Genomic DNA, 9288 nt, shown 5'->3' on the forward strand with positions numbered 1-9288 from the left:
TAATTTGTAATTTGGATTTGAAAAACCGATATAAAATAAGTCGTATGAAATTGGATCGAATTAGATTATATTTTTTAATTAATCATTCAAAATCGAATTGAACCGTGAATAAATTTATCTTTAAATCAGATGAACTTTTCCTCAAAACTGATTTAAATCGCACAATGAACATCCGTAGTAATAACAATTAGATTCGTGATTCTGTACCTAACCATTGGGAGAGAAATAGCTAAACGTTTAGTTTACTACCATTATTTGGTTCCATGGTCTAGTGGTTAGGACATTGGACTCTGAATCTAGTAACCCGAGTTCAAGTCTCGGTGGAACCTTTCTTGATTTTTTTGTTTACACCTGAGAATTCTTGCTCAAGAGTAACAACACGTGTTATATGAAGCCATAATATGATACATGACCCGATGATAACAAGCATTAATGTGAAATATCTTCACGTCATGTGACGTAACGATCAATTTCAACATCAAGCACAATAGAAATGTTATTCCTAATGTTGGAATCAACGAGAGCGAGATGAAACTCCGATTTGGTAGAGGATGAGGGATGCGATGTCGGAGTTTCTACCTTGGGAGAGGAGTCACCATGTTGCTTTCGTCGTTGGAGGAGTAAGACATTTTGTAGGCGGAGAGCATGAAAGGGAATAATGCCCGTAGAAAAGGCTGGCGGTGCTGGAGAGACCGACACTGATTGAAATCAGTGTTGGGGTGGTGGCCACACATGGGCGACGTGACACATATAGGGAGTCTGGCGGCGGTGAAAACGGAAGGAGGAAAAAGAGGGGAACGAATGGAATGGATTAGGGAAAAACGATGGCGGCGGTGCAGAGGGAGGAAACATAATAGTGACAAAGGCTTTTGAGGAGAGAAAAGATAGGTTAGGATCTTTTTAAGGGTTGATACCATGTAAGATTGTTGAATTATTTGTGTATTTCTCATTAATGGCAAATGGTATATATATTACAATAGTGTTGACCTAATTTCCTTAATAAGAGCATAATTACAGGTAACTAATAATTACATTTTGGTTACAAAATAATTACAGAATAATTCTATCAATAACATTATTTTTTGGTTGAGTTAACAAATATATACTATTTAGGCTTAAATAGTTAACTTCTCCCTATAAGTTGACATGTTTTTACTTTTCGTCTATGTATCTTTTATTTTTTGAAAAAGTCTTAAATGTTAATATCCATTTGGTTTTAGTCCCTAATGCTAACATTTCGTTACCAAAAAAAGGCAACATGGCAAACGTTGTTTATGTGGCACTAGTGACGTGGTATGGGAGGAGGAAATCCAAAATATTAATTTTACAAATTCGTCTTCTTCTTCCTTAATCCATCTCCAACATCTAACCTCAATTTTTTCTCATCTCCAACCTCCAGCCTCCATTTTTCCTTATCTTCAACCTCCTTTTTTTATCATCTCCGGCCTTTATTTTCCCCCATCTTTAACCTCTAACCTCAATTTTCCCATTTCCAACCTCCACTTTTCTTCATTTTCAACCTCCAACCTCCATTTTCATCATTTTCAACCTCTAACCCCCATTTATTCATCTCCAACCTCAATCCCGAACCTCTATCTCTAACCTCCAACCTCCATTTCCAACCTCCATCTCCAACCTCTAACCTTTATCTCCAACCTCTATCTCCAACTTCCAACCTCTATCTCCAACCTCCATTTTTTCACCTCCAACCTTTTTTTCTACACATTGAAGCATGTCTTCAACAATTCCCATGATGTTTCCTTCTTCAAGAGCAACAAGATAGAAGGACGAAAAAAGATACAAGGATGAAAAGGATACATGGATGAAAAAATAAGATAGATGGAGGATGGAGATAGAGAGACAAAAAAAGGTACAAGGACAACAAATAAAATCTCGCCAACTTACCTGAACAATTTAACTACTTAAGCTTTATTGGTTACGCAAGCTTAATTGCATTATATCTGGATTGCATTCTATTTGAAGTGCTTTGTCTTTAATATTATGTATCATAGCAAAGTTGCATAATTTTATCCAACACAAACCAAATATTTATAATATTCAAATTGAGAAGAAAACTAACCAAATATTGCTAAAGCACTCCATGAAAGTATCGTTTCAAGTATGAATGAATAAATACAAAAGTAACAATCACAAACTGTAGTAGAAGGTTGGAGATGAGAAAAAATGTAGGTTGGAGGTCGGAGATGAGAAAAATGGAGGTTGGAAATAGATTGAAAAAGAAGAAAATGAATTTGAATTTTTTTTTGGGGGATTTCGTCCTCCTAGGCCACGTCAGCAAAACACTTACTATGTAAACGTTTTGTAACGAAAAATTGACATAAGAGACTAAAACCAAATGAATATCAATATTTAAAGAATTTTTCAAAAAAAAACATTGGTGTAACAATTAAAAACAGGTTAACTTCCAAGAACAAATTAATTATTTATGCCTATTATTTATTTCACTTTCATTTATATTAAATAATTAAAAATAATTCAGCTGCTAGTTATTTTCCTCCAATCACTATTATTCTCATACTTTTCAGATTCAAACAAAGTATTAAGATTCTTTTTAAAATAACCATTTTTTTCAAAAAAAAATCAAAAATAACAAATAATTCAAAAAATACACCAAAATAATCACTTTTAGAAGAGGATGCGCCAGATGAGTTGACGCATCCCCTAGGCAACCAAAGGAGGCGCCAATAGCAACGACGCATGCATTGGGCTCCTCATGAGGAGGCGTCAATGCTATTGGTGCATGCATTGGCCCTCATGAGGAGGCATTAATGCCCCTGACGCCTTAGTGCTTCATGTGGTGTATGCGCCAAATCATCTGCCGCATACACCCCTCTTGTATTTTTTTATTATTAGTTTTTTAAATTTTAAATTTTGTTTATTGAATAAACAAAAAAGAATAATGTAAAAAAATAAATGTATTGATGTCGTAATAATTGGTTACATTGGACTGACAATAAACTAATGACCGACCCGATTATAACGCCCCCCCTGTTCCACACAGGTGCGTTAGTTTGTCTCCGAGGTCTCCCACGATTTTCTTAAGGTGTTTGAGGTCTTTGTGTGCTGACCTGATCGAGCGATGGCTGGTGGGAAGGTCCGGCGGTAGTTCCAGCGGTATTTGAGAGATGTGTCATCATTTGTTCCCAATATCCTGAGGGGTTCTAGCCAACGGCGCTTCCGTAATGGAGTTCGGGGTTAGGTGGATTGGGGACGGTATAGTTGCCCAAATTGGGCAATTGAATCGTTTTGGAAATGAAGCAATGGTTCCTGGGGCGTACTATAGTTAAACAATGGTTGGTTGTTATGGTAATAGGATGTTTTGGTGGTCATTGGTGGAAGGCTACGATGAAGTGACCCATATGAATCATATAGGCTATAGACGGTTGTGGTTGCGAGGTTTGATTCTTGGTTTTGTGTTTGGGTGGGTGGTATGAATGGATTGCAACGTTGGATGGTTGGTTGTTTGGTGGATAACATGAACGGTTGCGAGATTGGGTGTTTAATTGTTGTATGTATGTGGTAGGTTGATGTTGTGAGGTTGGTTATTCGGTTTGGGTGGTTTGACATTGGTGTTGGATGTGGAATTATTGTGGGGCGTACGATGACGAAGCAAGTTGGCGTGGATCCATCAAATACCGCGGCTCAGATACAAATTATTGAGTTGTTACCGATCTAAACCATGCCATATACTGTTGAGTCGGTCTTGCACCATGAATGATTGGTTCGTTTAAGATGTGTTATCGTTGATTCCTCCATTGACGACACATCTCTTTTGCAAAGTCTCTTCAGTCAGAATAATCCCATTGTGCATCAACCCTTTTTTGATGCAAATTTCCCAAATACGTGGGAGGTTCTAGAATCTATTATAGCATGTCGAACTGCAGTTTGACCCGGTCACTCTAATGCATTTCCACCACAGTGAATCGGATAATCGGTGTCTTCGCTGTCCAAACTGCAGCATCGACATGGTTCACATCATGATCAAGACCCAGATATGGCCTCCAGATAAACTGTAAAACAATACGAAACGATTAGATGAAAAATAATTTGATAAGTATTTTAAATTAAAATATAGTTGTGCAGGAGTATTACATCGTCATGTCCAATGTGGTCCAATAGATTGCGATAGACTCCAATAGCGTGTTTGGGACACCTATTGTAGTTTATCCCCCTTACTGACCACCTTAGATAAAAAAAAGTGAAAATTATAATTTACTGTTAATTATAATATAAAATATAATTAACTAAATGGTAAAATGTTAGACTTACTTAGTTGCAAATGGGAACACGAATGAATTCTCGTTTATCGGGGCGAGCGACGACATTTTTGACCAACCCCAAGCTTGTAGCAAATACACACATGAAAAAAAGTAGAGGTATTCTTTTTTGCAGTTTTACACATTGCACTATATAGATGGGCCAACACGGCTGAGCCCCAACTATATGTGCTTACCTTATTAATGTTGCGTAACAAAGGTAAATACATAATATTTACTGAATTACCTGTACTTTTTGGAAACAAAAAATTACCAAATAAAATCATAATATAACATCGAGCTTTAATTATTTTCTCGTACTCGATTGAATCTTCAGACAATACTATACTGGCATAATATTGTTTAAGGTATTTTAAATTTATACATTGCCCCCTTTCTTGACCAGATGTCTCTCCCTCAGTTTCATCGTCTAACAAAGGGGCACCCAATAATTCATTGCAGATAGAGTTATCTTGGTTGGCTTTACCATTCACGGCATTTCCATCTATACGGAGACCCAACAACATGTACATGTCCTCAAGTGTGACAATACACTCACCAATCGGAAGGTGAAATTAGTGGGTCTCGGTTCTCCACCGATCCAACAAAGCAAGAATGAACTTGTAGTCCATCGAGTACGAAACAATGTTAAGGAGATTTCCAAATCCACATCCTCTAATATATGGTTCTATTAAAGGATCGTGGGGTACATATTCATGTACACGGCATCTAAAACGCTTTGGGTCCTAATAACAAATAAGTAAAAAATGCAATAAGAAGAATAAATACATAATACAAACATAGATAACAAAGGTATACGGCTTAAAAACGGAATAAGTAAAAAGAGAGTGATAACATACAAATGTTGAGATATTCTCGAGTGTTCCTCTGTGTTCATCATCCATAGTCAACAAAGACATGATTTGATGTTGCAGAGCTTGAGTGTGGCAGAGAAATAGTGTGACAAAGAAAGATTATAGATGAGTAGTGTTGGAGATGATTTGATATTGTGATATGAAAGACTATTTATAGACGAATGAGTTAGTAGGTTTGCAACTTATGAAGTATGGGGTTGGTTGCATGCAATGGCAAAAGTAGACTACGCAATGACAAAAGTATACTATGCAATGACAAAAGTAGACTAGCCTTTGTCTTTGTCTTAGGCGCATACATGTGAAGAATCACATGCAAGAAAGAGGCGCCTTTCCTCTTGGCGCCTGCATGTGATTAGTCACATGCAAGGAAGAGACGCCCTTCCTTTTGGCTCCCAAGTGTAAGTGAATGGAAGGGGCGCCCTTCATATCGGCGCCTTAGTGTAATTACATTGAAGGGGCGCTCTTCCTCTTGGTGCCCATGTTGCTTTATGGCGCCTAGGGAATGACGCCTATTAGGAATATTAGGGCTCCGAGATTCCTTACTTCAAAGATTATCTGGGTGCATGTGTGTTCTTGTCATTCTTGTCACTGCATGTGGATTCTTTTCACTGCATGCATGGTCAAGTTTGTACAGATGAACTAAGTGATCAATACGTTCAATGTTTACGCTATTTAGGTTGTGCAGATGAACAACTTAGTAATGCATTCAATTTCAGTAAAGAAACTTAGATTTTTAAAAAATGTCTTCCACACAACATTACATTATCAGTTCCCATATCAAAGGTGAAATATTTAATCATCAGTTGTTCGATTTTTATTTTCGAAACACAAAGGTAACTCGGTTTACAATAAATCGACGATCAATTTTTTCACATTTGAAACAAAGAATAGAAAAGAAATTGCAGTGCAGTAATGTGGGCCAAATCATTTATAAAAATTCGGTTTGGTTTGCAGAAAACCAGGTGAAATTTTATCAGAAGAAGATCCGAGATGATGACAATGTTTAGCATATGTTTGTCAGTCACGAACAATTTGGTTACAACGATATAGAGTTGTATATATTACCACATCAACAACAGGTGTCTCAGTTCATTGATCAGTCACAAGTGTTTTGTGAGACCAATGACGAATAAACTGAGGTGAATGTTCCAGATGACGAAGAAGAAGCTGAGATCATGGTTGATTCAATGGCGAACGCTGATGAGGAAGAGGAGCCAATACCAACAAGTCATGTATACTGTACATCCCAACACATGACAAGGTTGAATTTGAATTCTGATGAACCTTCATCAGATATATGGTACAATCCTTATGTGCAAATGCAAGGATCTTTGAAACAAGGAGACACATTTTGCACAAAAGAGGAATGTGTAAAACCCATTAAGAAATTCCACATGCAACTATCAGTTGATTTTAGAGTTGACAAAACTAACGGATTGAGGTATAAAATTTATTGTCCGAATGAGCACTGCCTTTTTAGTTTGTCAGCTTCGTATCGGAAGAGGAGCGAGTCTTGGGAAATTAGATCAATGGGTCCAAATCACATATGCATGTTGACAAACCCAATGCAGGATCATCGTAAATTAAGCTCTCAGCTAATATGCGATGAAATATTGTCTGTCATTGGCGACAATTCATCGTATAAGGTGAGTACAATAATCTCGCATATTATGGCAGAGTACGAGTACACTCCATCATATAGGAAGGCATTGATAACTAGGACAAAGGTTGTTGAAAAAGTGTTTGGCAATTGGGAGGAGTCTTACAAACAACTTCCCAAATACCTGTTGGCTCTAAAACAATATGCTCCAGGGACTATTGTCAAGTTGGAAACGTTACCCGCGTATACACTAGACGGGACGTGTGATGTTGGAAATGGAATATTCCCCCGTCTCTTCTGGGCGTATCAACCATGTATCATAGGTTTTTCTTTCTGTAAACCAATTATACAAATTGATGGTACATGGTTGTACGGGAAATACAAAGGAACGTTACTGATGACAGTGATACAAGATGGCAACAACAACATTTTTCCAATCGCCTTTGCCCTATTTGAAGGGGAGATTGCCAAGGGATGGGGTTTTTTCCTAAGAAATCTCTGATTTCACGTTGCACCTCAACCTAACTTATGTTTGATCTCCGATAAACACCCTTCAATCATTAGTGCATATAATAACATTGATAATGGCTGGCAAAATCCTTCTTCAACACATGTGTTTTGTATTAGACATAGTGCTCAGAATTTCATGCGGGAAATTAGAGATAAGACGCTACGGAAGAAGGTTGTCAATGCAGGTTATGCATTATCAGAACCTTCTTTCAAGCACTACCGCGGAGAAATAAGATTGTCAAACGAAGATGCAGTATGGTGGATCGATAGTATTCCATTGGAGAAGTGGACTAGGGCATACGACAACGGTCAACGTTGGGGTCACATGATAACAAATATTATGGAATCAATGAACTCTGTCTTCAAAGGCATCCGTAACCTACCTATAACCGCTTTGGTGCATGCAACATATTTCAGGCTAGGGGCGCTGTTTGAAACCAGGCGCTCAAAATGGAGTTCAGTGTTGCAATCTGGACAATTGTTCAGTGATGCTTCAATGAAATTCATTAGACATGAAGCTGCCAAAGTAAACACGCACGTGGTTACGGTATTTGGCCGCACTAAAGGTTGGTATAGTGTTGCCGAGTCCATGGATCAAAATGAGGGCATACCGATGGGACAATATAGAGTCGAACAAGATAGAGGTTGGTGCAACTTCGGAAAGTTCCAAGCCTTTCGTATGCCCTAGTCCCATGTCATTGCGACAATGCTCAAAGGTTCGAAGGGATCCATCATACTTGCTATCTCAAGTTTACAAAGTCGCCAACCTTTCAAATATTTATAAAATTAGTTTTTCCGTCGTGACAAAAGAGGATTATTGGCCAGAATATCAAGGGGACATCGTCTGACACAACGAAGTTATGCGAATGAAGAAAAATGGTCGCCCAAACAGCACCCGGATTCGAACCGAAATGGATACGACGAACAAAATGGTTAGACTATGTAGTTCATGCCGTCAGTCAGGTCACAATCGTAATAACTGTCTCAGTGTTGGAACGAACACAACCAGATAAATTCACATGTACCTCTATTGCAATATATGAAAAACTAATTTTATTTCATATTAGACGTCTGTGACGAAAGTACCGTTACATAAACAGTAGCAAAAAAAATTAAAACAACTAGAATACAAGAACTATGCGATTACAACCTTCAAAACAATTTTGAATATGTAATGCATCATCCTACGAGCGTCCTGGTCGGTCTTAATATCCACCCATTCACGCACTTCTCCGTTTTGGTTGAATGTTGACACAAGCCATTGTATTCTTCTAATCCTTTCACCCTCTCCAATTTCTCCTTCTAACCAGCTGTACAACGTCTGGTTAAGACATTCAAACGTATATGTGTTCCAAAGCCGATTTTGTACCGGAGCCGCAATGGCGGAAAACATTACATCAACATTTCGTTTCTGAATGTATACAGACATGGTTAAAACACAAAAATTTGAAGGTGAGTGGGGTTGAATTAGAGAAAATATGGTAGTAGGAGATGATTTTGTGTGAAAAATAGTGCATCCAAGGCTTAAAATTTATACAGAGTGGACATAAAATGCATGCGCCAAGAGGGGTGACGCCCAATATAACATCACATGCAGGCACCAGAGGCTACTTAAGCCAGCACTAAGACGCCAAAGACATTGTCGTCTCCTCATGAGGGCTAATGCATGCGCCATTGCTATTGGCGCCTCCTTTGGCTGCCTAGGGGATGCGCCAATTTATCTGACACATCCTCTTCTAAAAGTGGTTATTTTGATTATTTTTTTTAAAAAAAATAATTATTTTAAAAAAATTCAAATATTGATTAATTATTATAAGAGAAAAGATATGTTTACTCTATTTTTTAACACTACATTTTATTTTTAATAATTCTTTTATTTTGATTTATGTGCATAGTTATTTTGTTGGATTGTTAGATATGTGTATGGATACGGTGTAGAGTGGTATCAAAGTAACACACCTCTTATTATAAATCAATTAAGCCATAAATATATTAAATGGAAAAGCTTGATGAGTGCATACAGTAC

At 37.6% G+C, this 9288-nt stretch overlaps 1 non-coding gene across 1 annotated transcript; it reads left to right on the top strand.

The window, feature by feature from the left end:
* Positions 1–257: 257 nt before the first annotated feature.
* TRNAQ-CUG (transfer RNA glutamine (anticodon CUG)) lies at positions 258–329 on the top strand. The gene has a single exon. It is a non-coding gene; the product is annotated as a tRNA-Gln (tRNA).
* Positions 330–9288: the final 8959 nt, after the last annotated feature.

The sequence above is a fragment of the Lathyrus oleraceus genome, chromosome 3 (genome assembly GCF_024323335.1).
Source record: "Lathyrus oleraceus cultivar Zhongwan6 chromosome 3, CAAS_Psat_ZW6_1.0, whole genome shotgun sequence".
NCBI classification, from domain to species: domain Eukaryota; kingdom Viridiplantae; phylum Streptophyta; class Magnoliopsida; order Fabales; family Fabaceae; genus Lathyrus; species Lathyrus oleraceus.